General features: G+C 39.5%; 1 protein-coding gene across 2 annotated transcripts in view; it reads left to right on the top strand.

Moving 5' to 3' along the window:
* Positions 1-12,048, top strand: part of grm8a (glutamate receptor, metabotropic 8a) — a gene marked incomplete at both ends in the record, with an annotated part of 470,018 nt that overhangs the window by 214,901 nt on the left and 243,069 nt on the right. The gene's annotated exons all lie outside the window — the stretch shown is intronic.

Below are 12,048 nucleotides of genomic sequence, written 5' to 3'. Positions count from 1 at the left end.
GCATATGTCAACATATAGAGAGATAGGCTGCACGACAAAGCAAAAAAAAGATGTGAACACAGTCACCACACCTGATTAAATAGTTAAATAGTAAATAGTAGTGTTGGCAGGTTTTCTAGTGCCCATTATCTTTCAAGATCTAAATTTTTCTTAATTCTGATTGTCTATTGATAGATCGGACTGTAAAGTATGTGAAGCTAATCCACAATTATTTGAGGAAATATCAATCAGTTAATAAACCACAAGGACGATAATTTCAAGCAAAAAGATTGAACAATTGATAAATGAAGCCATTGTACAGTAGTAGCCCTGATTTAGTTAATGATGGCAATAGTAAGGAAATGGCTTGAGTATATTTGAGATCTGGTAGACTCAAAGTATCAGGAAACAATTATATCTGAGTCAGGAATAAAAAAAAGTGTGGTCCACAAAGAGTTATTCCAGTCGGGGCTTCCAAATGAACATTCATCCTGCTGAGTTAAAGGAGTGTTGCCCCTCAATAAGTCGATAAAAGGTCAAGCTGTCAGTAGTTTGTATGTGAGTAATAATAACTTTCATATGCGTTTACTAATGCTTACTGAGTGCAAACAATATGTGTCTGTCAGTAGCAGGTGTGTGTGTGTGTGTGTGTGTGTGTGTGTGTGTGTGTGTGTGTGTGTGTGTGTGTGTGTGTGTGTGTGTGTGTGTGTGAAAGACGGGCATCAGTACCACTTGTATACAACTGAGCCGCCTGGAAAAAATGCCAAACCATGACAGAAAAAGCAAAGGATTTCCACCTATTGGTTGCCCGCAGTAGTTCACATTTCCCTCTTCTATCTTACTTTACTACATACTACGTTATCACTATAGTAACCAACCTACACTGTCTGACATTGGTTAAACACTATAACATAACATAACATAACATAACATAACAGCTTTACTTTAGCTGTAGCTGTGGATGTAAGTTTGTAAGATGTAAGATGTAAGTTTTGTATAAATTTTGGCCTAATTTCTGTCAAGATCACATATTGTCAGCTGCAGAAACAGGCACATAACATCCACGACAGAAGAGCAGACATACAGTTACCCCCATTTTACATGCCCCTGGTGTGACAACTCGGGAAGCAGTCTGCTGACTGATGATGCTCCATGTTACTCCTTGCTGCATATTTTAATTAGCTGGAGCTGTGCACAGTGGGGCCATAGTCACCTTAGTTAGGAGAGAGATATGGCAAGCTATTCAAAAAAGGGCCACCCTCACAGTATGCATTACTACGAAACCGTGTGCATAACTCAAAATATATTTGACTTGAGACTGGCCGATCCTCATGCAGATCTGCAAGTCAATAAGGGCTACACTAACAAGCTGTGGCAGAGCAAACACAGATATAACATTGTGTTATGAAATACCCTGCCTTGTCTCTTATGACACATATACAGACCTTAGACCAGTATGGATTAGATGGAGAAAAAAAATGTCTCTAAGTGCTGTTTTGTAGAAGATAATGAGGCACTTGTGGACAACAGTGACCACGCTTGGGCCCAATTAAGCTGCACTGACACAAAGTTAAAATATCATGGCACAGAGTCGTGTGTCAGAGCTTTCCTTAAAGAGATATTTTATCACAGCAGCATGTTGGGAAAAAATGTGTGCAATGGGCGTGTGGAGAAGGGCAACTCGGGGATTTAACAAGCTCAGACTTAAAAGCGTATTGAGAAAGACGCTAAAAAGACACAGAAATAACTTTTTCATGCATAAGAATGGAAGAAAAAAAGCTACAATACTATTCTCACCTTTTAATCTCTTTTTTTCAATGAGCACTTACTGTACTGGTATAACTTTTAAAGTTGTTACTTATGAACTTCTTTCTTGGCAACCAGTTTGTAATGTGGTTTGGCGAACATCTATTTAAAGTAGCTGGATTTAGTGTGAAGATATATGGATTTCATATATTTCATAATTGCAGTACAATATCTTGAACTGAAATATGTGTTTTCAGAGGAAATAAAATGGCTCTAAACTGGCATGACTACATGTAAAGACTTCACTTTATATAAGTCTGTTGTCCTTTATACAGCAGCTTATGACTGTACCTTTTTCGGCCTATTGACAGTTGCTCAGGAGAAGTGCATCAGGGAAATTCCATGTAAAATAAACCTATAGACTTAATACAATTCAATGGTGCAACACAGCTATTAAGCTACAGCACTGGCACAATTTTGGTCACAGTTGTTCAAATATATATTTTTACCACTGTGAACAGTTCCATATATTGTGGAGATTCCACTGAAATGAATTGGCTTTGCGGCAAAATTTCGAACACTCAAAATTATTTTATTTGTCCCTAAGGACATTTGTCTTGGACGTTTTGATTTTGTTTTATTTAGTTAACTATTCAAGCATCTTCTCCTGTATTTAATTGCAACACTAGCTATTATTTTGGATCCAAATTACAGTATTTAAATATCCCCTTCTATCACCCAAAGTTAGCATTCTGTTGCTTTGTTCACTGTTTTATTTAATTGGTCTATTTCCACTCTTTACTTCAGGGAAAGTAGAAAAGAAATTGATCTTAATTCTTTACACTGAGAAGCAGTAAGAAAATGTTTCGGTCATGCTCCAATTTTTTAAATAAATATATTAAGATAAAATCCCATTGCCCTCCCATGGCTCAGGTGATTAAAAATATGAGTGGTCCCATGGTGTGAACGGGCAGAAACAGGAGGTGCCAGTTACACACACACACACACACACAAGTTGTTTTTTTTACACTAAATGTCGGACCCTCCGGCTAACTGTGAAGTCACTTTGCTCCGTATAAGGTTTGATAAGGAGAGGCAACTATCAAGAACACCTAAACTCATAATCATGCAGAGACAGTATTGTGTTAAATGAGCAGCGCTGCGATGGAGAGAACAAAGATTTATGGTGAGACAGCAGAGAAACAGAGAAAGGACGTGGGTAAGGTAAACAGATGCAATCAGAAAGCTCTTCTAAAGAGGCGGATATCAAGTAGGATATTAAAGAGTAGGGGTGAGGACAGGAACACATTTCAGAGAGAGAGATTCATGATAGTCTAGAGTGCAGTGTTGGGCACCAACCGCTCATTAGAGATAGTAAGGGCAGAGATGAGGGGATGACAAGGAAAGGATAGAGCGATGGAATGATGCCAGACATCTTTTTTCCTCCCTGACCGTTCACTGACTCAGGACATGAAACAAAGCAACCATTAGTAATTTATTATAAATGAGAGACAAAAGGAGAGCAGAGCGATGTCTGGCAAGAGATTTCAGTGACTCCACGACAGCAGAGAGTTAAACATGGGTTCACTGCAAATTCACAGCTCTCCAATGCAACAGTATCCAAGTGAAGGAGACAATGTTCTTCCACTATGAATCTTCTTTTTTACTTAAGCTCTAATAAATCCTATGCAGATGTGATTTTACCAGCGTCTTTCTAGTCTAAGACATGTCCCTGTCTTTTCATCCGTAACAGGGATACATATGAAAGAAGGTTGCAATGGTTGCAGGGATTCTTTTTGAGATTGACATATTTCAGGGGTTGGCAATTCCGGTCCTGGGGTCCGTTTCACAAAGCAGGTTAAAAAAACTCTGAGTTTAACCCTGAACTCTGAGTTGATCTACTCTGAGATAGGAAACTCTGAGTTTTCGGTTCCAGAACACCAGATTTGCGTTAGGTTGATCAACTCAGAGTAGTTTGACCTGGAGTTAAGCGCGTGCACCACAAGTAAAAAAAGACAGCATCAATGGAGCCCTGATTCGACGAGTCACCATGGCAATGGGGAAGCGAAGGGCTACGCTACAACTGGAAGTGGAAATATTAATGCGCTCATACGGTGAGTTTGAGCAGGTTTACACCGCTGCAGCAGCAAAAGAGAGGGAGACGGTGCTGGAGAACATTGCTGCTCGGGTCAGTGCGTAAGTTTAAATGTAGTCCTGTTGCAATCACAGTAATATCACAGGGGAAACTGCTTGAGTGGGAGCCTATTAATCTATTTAATTTAAGTGCAACCCCGCGGGGGAGAAGTGCACTTTGCAGCAACTTAAGATGAAACATAAAAACATACAGGTATTCAAACAGGTAAAACATCGGCACAATCTCATGGTGACGCCTCATTTTGAGCATGCTTTACATGGTAAAGTAAATATTACCGTAAGCAAAAAAACGCAGCGCAACACACAATATCTGCTGTGATATAAGAGCATTACTGGTTGTTAATGTTGGAAATGTAAGGAGGGATGAGATGGACTGTGACATGAAACGGTGTTGTGCCGTATTCAGCCCCCTCGCATTATAGGTGATATTCTGGATCAGAAGGCTATCTAGGAGTAGTTTATATACCGGTAACCCAACTAAAAGCACACACTTTTGAACCTATGAATTGAAAGAAAAGCTGGGATTATATTTAGGAAACGCTAAGTCAAATACATTCAACTTGCTCAAAAGATCCATTTCATTCATTTTGTAATTATGGCTGCAGTATATTAAGGAAGTCTATGCGCGGTCTGATAATCATCTCCCGACGAATATTTAATTCTCTGCGCAGTAATGCGTCACCTTCATCCACAGGATCGTTATCAAAAGGACATGCCATGGTAGTGAAATAGTCGCCACCTAATATAACTTCTAATGTCTGATTTTTGCAATGACAGAACTATACTACGCCAGAACTCGCCCGCTGACTGAATGAATGAGGAAATCAAACGCCGTGTGTGGCTGAAAGAGGGCGGAGACAGAGAGAAACTCAAGGTTTTCTGAGAAAAACCTGGTCCCGACCAGGTTAGTTTCAGAGAGCATGTTACCATGGGAACTGACCGAGAGGTTAAGTTACCTCTCTTTGTGAAACAGGCTAGAGTTACCCCTCTGTCTCTGGTTTGAGTTACCTCCCTTTGTGAAACGGAAAACTCAGAGTTTCCCTCATTTCAGGGTTAACAGACTCAGAGTTTTCACTAAACCTGCTTTGTGAAACAGGCCCCTGGAGAGCCACTGTCCTGCATGTTTGAGATTTATCTCTGCTCTAACACACCTGATTCTAATGATTTGCTCGTTATCATGCAGCTGATGCTTGTCACAGTTTGATTATTGTTAGAATCAGGTGTGTTAGAGCAGAGAGAAACATAAAACATGCAGGACAGTTGCTCTCCAGGACCGGAATTGCCTACCCCAGACATATTTCAACAATTTTGGTCCTTGTTTCGTGCTTGCTTTCTTACTTCCTCTTGTTATGTATTTCATATTCAAACCATCTGTCTCTTTCTTCCTCTCCTTCTGTATCTTTCTATTCGCCCCTCTTGGCCAAGTTACTGTGTGTGTGTGTGTGTGTGTGTCAGTCATTTTTTGGCTGTAGACGCTCTGAAAGCTAAGTAGTGTTGATGATAAGTGCATAGCATCCTTGTTTTTGGGAGAGGTTATGAGCCCACATAATGAGCTGCAAAAAACAATGCCATTATCCATTTATACAACATATATTTCAGGACTTATCTTATGTCTACATGTCATATTTCTCGCCTTCTAGCAAGTGGAAATTGCAGTGTCTGCAGAAGATAGACCTAATTCAGTTAATTGGCTTCTCATGTAGTGGTCATAAGCTATACTCTCTATTTCACAGTGTCATTTATAGTATAGCCATCCAACCCAGAATAGCCGTCAACGTTAGCTGTCACGCCCCAGCTATCTGCTGTGACGAGAACATCGCTCTCTACTCTTAACTCATTGATGGGGTGGCCCTAACTATCCAGCTGCCTGTCTCTTAGGATAAGAGATGTCTCACGAGAATTACATTCTCTTACAGCTATACAGTATTAGGCACTTAAATGGAATGGCAATGTTCACTTCCAGAACAGAAGTGCTCATATTGCCCCACGCAATGTCAATGTTATTGACTTCAGGCTTATAAGTCCCACTTTCTCCGTGCTGCCACTTCTACAAAACTGACATCTCTCATCCACCCCCATGCCGTTGAGGAGAAAAAAAAAACAAAACTTTAATATAACACATCTGATGGAGTAACCAGGACTCACCCTATGGGAAAACCCATGCTTTCACTTGGACGTTCATCATACACACTCCACCTGCAGACTATAGTCAGATACAGACTCCTCTCAGTAAATGTGACATGGATTTTACATGTTAGAATGTATTCTGCCTGCTCATATTGTTCTGTCTAACCAGAGTAAATGTCTTGAATTACTGGGTGGTCTGCACTAAAGTGGAAGTAGAATTTATTTACACATATCTAAGAATCTACAAGTGAAATTTCATAGTTGTACATGGGTATTTACACGTCAAATTAGTATAAGAAATTGACTTTGATGAGAGAAAGCTGTAAGAACGTTAATGGTGGTTTACATTAAAAATTACTTTAAGACTTTACAGTATAGTTTGGAGCTGTTAAAGCATGTCATTTCATTGTGAAGGACTAAAGTAAGGTCCCTGATGTTTTGTCTGCATTGATGTTAATGTGGACGACCAGCAGCTCAAACAGTGTTTACGGCGAGGAGATGGGGTTGTACGACTTGGGCCGAGAGTAGCACACAGCTAATTCACCAGTGTTAGCGTCCTTTTGACCAAACCCAAAGTTAAAACGATATTTGGTTACAAAGATAAGAAGTTAGACTTTAGTTTTACACCATTAAATTAACTTTGAATATTACACCATCATTTGTAATCGTAGGTTAAACAGAAAATGTGATAGAATTTAGCCAGAAACTGTCTGGCTGGTGACAAAGATCTGTTATCTGTGAGAAAATGTCTCCACAATCACGATGATGGAGGATTGGTTTCCAGTCTGCCCCGTTAGAAGAGGCTCCTCCTCCACCAGGCAGTCTTGCAGTGTTTTCTGTAGCACAAGTACTTTTAACGACGTCCACTCGCTTTAACCCCCTCACCCAAAGGTTCCGCTGGATACACTTAGTATTTTTTGAAGGAAATCGGATTAACCCTACACCTTTTGCTGTATATGAGGCAGCTCAACCCCAAACACAACATTCTGAAATGCCCTATACATCTCTCCCTCATCTGTCCAAGCATTAATTACGTACAAAGTCAACAAATCCAATTTGCACTGGCCGAAGCTAATGGTGCTAAGCAAAAACTTTAAGTTTCTGTCACTCATGTATCTGAACAAATTGAAATATTTGAAATCAAGCTGTCTCGCACAAAGCGGCGCTAAGCAAATTTAAGTGGTCAGTTTGAACACAGCATAGGCCCAAAACCCTCAGGGACTTAATCGATGTCACACGGTAAGTGCTTGATTGCAGGAGGCTGTGAGGGACAACATTTTGTGTCATATCATGTTACCTTGACAACGCCAAAACATGCACACATACATCGGATAACATCACATCACTCCAATCCTGGCTGTGTTCTTTTGGCCCCATGTTCGATTCAGAATTGATTTCAAGGTTTAAATGATTCATTTTAAAGTACGTTTGGGATGTTAACCCCTTATAAGCCAATTTGCAGCCATAGACCCTTAAATAGGATCTTTCTGACCGTTCCAAAGTCGCCACTTCAATCTAACAGTGACGTGCCTTTGCCATCAGGTCCCCTCGACTATGGAACGACCTGCCTGAGGAGATAAGGCTTGCATAATCAGTAAAGTCTTTTAAATATCTTCTTAGAACCATAGAACTTTTTTCATTCTTTTTATTGCATTTATTTATATTTTACTCAATGATATTTAATTGTCATGTTTGTAGTTTAAAAAAAAACTAGTTTTATTTGTTCATGTTGCCATCTTTTATCTTCCTGTTTTTATATATACCCAAATGGGTTGCTTTTCTCTGTTATATTGACCTCTGGGCACCCTGCTTTTGCTTTGTCTGCCAAAGCGCTGTGTAAACTCTGTTTCGATGGTGCTATATAGTTCTTCTTCTGTTTATAATTCTTCTTTTATTTTACTTTTAATTTTACTTTCTTCACGGCCAAGGCACTTAAGAGACTGACTGCTGGATTTAAACTTCTTTCAGGGCCTTTCCCTACAGAGCGGACAAGAGATAAATGTCAAATAATCAATATGCTTGTCTTGGTCCAAGCAGCATCATTAAGTGGTTGCGGTTGCCACTCCCATGTCTTCTTTTTTTTTTATATACAGCTTCCAGACTTTTGCTGGTAACCCTGTATTTAATGTCACAGTGCTATGAATTGTGGGTACTTTCCTCAGGCAAAGTCTGCAAAAAAAAAGGCCAACTTACGGAAAGGGCTCAAAATGTCTATGAGAGAGTCCTTGTGTCTTTGACGATTTGACGGGGAGACAGCCCTAAGACCTTGTCGACTTTGTGGGAATGCACCTTAAAGTCTGTGAGTCACTGAGCTTCGATATTGGGTTTGGGTCTATGTTCAGCTGTTGTTGCCCTGGCAACCAACCAAAACAGCCACCTCAGTCTGAGTTGTGTGGGATCATGACAGTGGCTTCACCTATGCTATGTGGGTTGTGGCTCTGTCTGAATCCTGATTAAAAGCAAACTCTTTCACAAACATTATTTGAGGAGGAGCAAACATTTTTTTGATCATTGTGACACCGTATTGCTGAGAATAAAATGGAACCGAAAAATTAATGTGTTCAATAAATGAACAAAAAAATAATGCAGCTCAGTGAAGTTGTGCTATTGTCATCATTCATAAATTGGTTAACTTACTCACTGACAATGACAACAAATTTACAAAAACATCACTTTCTTTAAGACTAAAAGTGGGCTCAACACTAAGGTACACTAGCAATAAGTGTGCAAGAGAGTGTTTTGAAAATGATGACCTCATCTGCACGCAGAATGACCTCTTTCACAATAATTGACAGGTGCATGGCCTGTTATATATCTATATATGTAGTAAAATGTACTATAGTAGTTTTGATTGACTTTTTCCCTTTTTTTCTAATTGGCTAGAACTTGTTGCCTTTACAGAGTGCAGCATTGGTGGGGGAAAAAAATAACCCTGCCTTAGCGGGCTAGGAAGAAAACACGAGGCTTTATCCTATCCCCTTTTCTACCCAGGTGTTAAAAGCACATCAGGCATCATTCTTACCCTCTGTTCCTCTTTCTGAATCTCTTTCGATCACGGACAAGAGACTTTACCCCTCTAAATGTTTTAAACCTTAAGGGAACACATTGTATGCTGCCATCCGTATCTAGTCGTCTAGTTTCTGAGTGTAACTTTTGGGATAATAGAGCGCTCCCCGGATGCACACATTTTTAGTCGATATCAACTGGGGACAGCAAGGTGGAGGAGGACAGTTTCAGTCTTCAGTATTTGTGTGTCTTTCTGTAAATAACAGCTGGAAGCCACAGCCTTGTACCAAAGGCTAGATGTAATGGAAGCGGCTATCAGCAGCCTTGCTGCTGTTTTGATAACAGCAAGTTTAGTGCTCAAGGGAATCTATCTTTTCCTCTTATTTTGCTGTTCTTCTACCCTTTTTCCTGTAGGTTATTCCATTTCCACTCTTTTTTTTCATTGACTGTCTTTCTATCGTTTTTTTTTTCTCAATCTGTTTGATTCCCATCTCTGTCCTACTGAAAACACTCTCCATCTATTCCTCCCTGATATAACCATCCACTGATCCCTGTGTCAGTACAATTCAATCGAGTGCAATTTGTTGGCAGGAAATATGAAAAAGAAACAACATGACAAAGTAAAAAACAATCCACAAATTCTCTCACCTCTCTCTAGTGATCTTCTTTTACTCTTGCTTGATTGGTGATCCGTCTCAAACAACTGTAAAATGCAGCCCTTTGTCAGTGAGTTGCTTTGTCTGCATATATGTGTGATCTTGTGGTTGAGCTGGTAGTCAATCAGTGGCGTGTAAACCGCTACCAGAGCCTGCAGGTGAGCTGCAGGCAGAGCTCTTTACCCTTGGCTTACCCATTGATGCTACCATAGAAATGTCATCCAGGGAAAAAACAAGGGTTAGAGTAAATTCCATGGAGAGCTTATACTTACGGTTGGTCTGTATACTGCTTAGTTTAAATGGAAGGCCTCTATTTAGTAAACAATGCAACACACCTTTCTATTTGCGTCCAGTATATTTACAGTGCATTCTCTTTTCCCTTTGGCTACTGTCAATGTTATCAACTTACACATTCAGGCAGGTGTGTGTTCCTCTTCCTCTATATTTGTGAGGACCAGTTTGAGACCTTGAGAAAGAGAATATTTATAGAAAGTGATGAAATGTTGGCCTCTTCCAAAGCCTGTTTTAGTGTTAAGTCTTGGGTTTAGTCTTCAGATGAACCCTCAACTGAAACCCCAGAGTTGAATGTTTTATCATATCTCACAGTTCTTCATTCTATCTTCCTAACTCCTCTTCATATCATTTTTTTCTGTTTCTGGTTTAATTAGTAGTTTTTAAAAGTAGCTAAGATTGGCGGCTGTCCTGTAAAGGAAGAACACAGTTCGGCCACCAGTGTCGCTAATGAGAAGGGTTTTCTGAAAGTAACACAGAGAACCATGAAGTGAAATTCCGATGTAAAATAATCCCTGGGTCTTTTTAGACAAATTGGGTCATCAAAAGAACCATTGAGATAATTTTTTTAATTAATGTAGATTTTCCTGGATGTGAATGGACCATGTACGGTTTTGTTAATTTTGTTCTTTCAATATTGTGCAAATATGCTCTTTGTGCAAAGCAAATTCCCCTGTGAATAATATAGGTTTCATTCATTTATTTGTGCATTATACAGTTTATGTATAATTCATGATCCAAGTCTTTACCTTCTATTGTTGAAAAAGACTTATGTGAAGCATGTATTTTAACTTTTTTTTTATTATGCATACATGCACTAAGTTTGTCACAATACCAGAATTTAAAATTCCCAATTCTGGTATAAAAGAACAAAACTTGATACCTCTTTTGATACGACGGTAAACAGTTTGTAAATGTATTTTTTATTAGCAACCTGTACAGAAATAGTCACTGAACATAAACCAGCACACTGTTGTTTTTCTTTCCTGTTTTAAATCTGATTGTAGATCTGTTTTTTGTATATATCTTCTTAACTTTAAATACTACAGAATACAGATATCATATCTTTTTGAAACCTGGTATTGATAAGTACTGAAGTATCTATACTCTTGACAACCTTGGTCTGTACTTTCTCTGTAAATGAAGCCAGCAGTGGATTAACAACACCCGAAGCAAAACTGCACCACAATGTTGATTTTTTTTATTTTCTGTCCACGGTGTGCAGCCACTTCAGAGTTAACAGTGCACATTCGCTTCTATTTCCTCCCTTCTCTCTCCATGCCTCTGTTTTACGTTCCCTTTCAGGCTTCGTCCTTCCACTTCTACTCTTCTTTCCCATAAAACCATCCATCTCACCCCTCCCTCCTCTGTCTGTCTCCCTCTGTATAACACAGACAGTGCTCGCCTGATAATCTCTATTTCTTGAGAGCTTTTCAGCTGTGTCAGGTCTCTCCTCCAAACTACTCCCTAAAACTCACTGAGGACCTGACGCCTCAGTCCTCTGCAGTGTGTCTGCTCAGCTGTCTTCCTGTTTCATTCACTGCCCTCAAACTTTCTTTACAGAATAAAGTGGCCCTAGTCATATTTAGTATGGCAAAATGTAACACTTTTTCCATTCAATAAGTGTCATCATAGCTGTCCTTCATAGATACAGAGATAGGCAGATATTTGGAGTTAAACTGTGTGAAAAAAATTCCAGAAAAACACATCTGAAAGTCAATTCAGCGCAGTTTCCATCACTAACGACTTACCTTACCAGTAAACCACACCCATCTGGTGTTTCAGCCTGCCAAAAAAGAATGCTAAATAATTATTTTACATTCTTAGACAAAAAGACAAGCTCTGCAGCACACAGGCAATTAAGCAACTTCAGTGGTGCCATCATTTCATATACCATTTGATCTACCTGCCCATGTGTCCGTGTAGCTGTCACTACACACAGTTTCTGCTAATTTTGCTCTTGTTAGACTGTCTTTTACTACCTGTCTTTCCATCTGTCCTTCTCCTTGTTCCCTCATTTTCTGGAGGTGGAGGATTACACAGACTATCTCTGACTACTTGAAATGTGATAAATGACTCTCGCCCTCTC

This window comes from Echiichthys vipera (genome assembly GCF_963691815.1).
Source record: "Echiichthys vipera genome assembly, chromosome: 20".
NCBI lineage: Eukaryota > Metazoa > Chordata > Actinopteri > Perciformes > Trachinidae > Echiichthys > Echiichthys vipera.
This window is presented reverse-complemented; position numbering and strand designations above follow the sequence as displayed.